General features: G+C 38.7%; 1 non-coding gene across 1 annotated transcript; it reads left to right on the top strand.

The window, feature by feature from the left end:
• On the top strand, positions 1-117 carry Trnal-caa (transfer RNA leucine (anticodon CAA)). Its single transcript has 2 exons — positions 1-38; positions 72-117. It is a non-coding gene; the product is annotated as a tRNA-Leu (tRNA).
• The last annotated feature ends 351 nt before the right edge of the window (positions 118-468 follow it).

Below are 468 nucleotides of genomic sequence, written 5' to 3'. Positions count from 1 at the left end.
GTCAGGATGGCCGAGCGGTCTAAGGCGCCAGACTCAAGGATCATCCTTACCCGCTCAGCGGGAGCCGGGCTTTCTGGTCCTCATCTGAGGGCGTGGGTTCGAATCCCACTTCTGACAATTACTTTTTACAGTTGAAAGGAAGTAGGTCTTCTCTCGATACTTAAACTTTCCCTTAGTAAGAAATTCTAATGCAAACAAAATAGAGTACTTCTTACGATGTTACAAGTAGTGTGCACGTATCTACTAAAGCCAGCGCAACCGTTTTTTATGAGTTGTGTAGAAAATTTTAGAAGTATTTTTTTTTTTAAATTAGTAAACAACGGAAGTCTTTCTAGTGTCTCTCAGCGTACCATTTGACACAACATACACGCCACGTATTTGTCGAATTATGGATATAAGGTAGTACATGCCAGACACTTTTTTTTAAATTTGATTTGTTAAGCAATTAATAATCTATACATTTAATGA

This window comes from Bacillus rossius, chromosome 1, assembly GCF_032445375.1.
Source record: "Bacillus rossius redtenbacheri isolate Brsri chromosome 1, Brsri_v3, whole genome shotgun sequence".
NCBI lineage: Eukaryota > Metazoa > Arthropoda > Insecta > Phasmatodea > Bacillidae > Bacillus > Bacillus rossius.
This window is presented reverse-complemented; position numbering and strand designations above follow the sequence as displayed.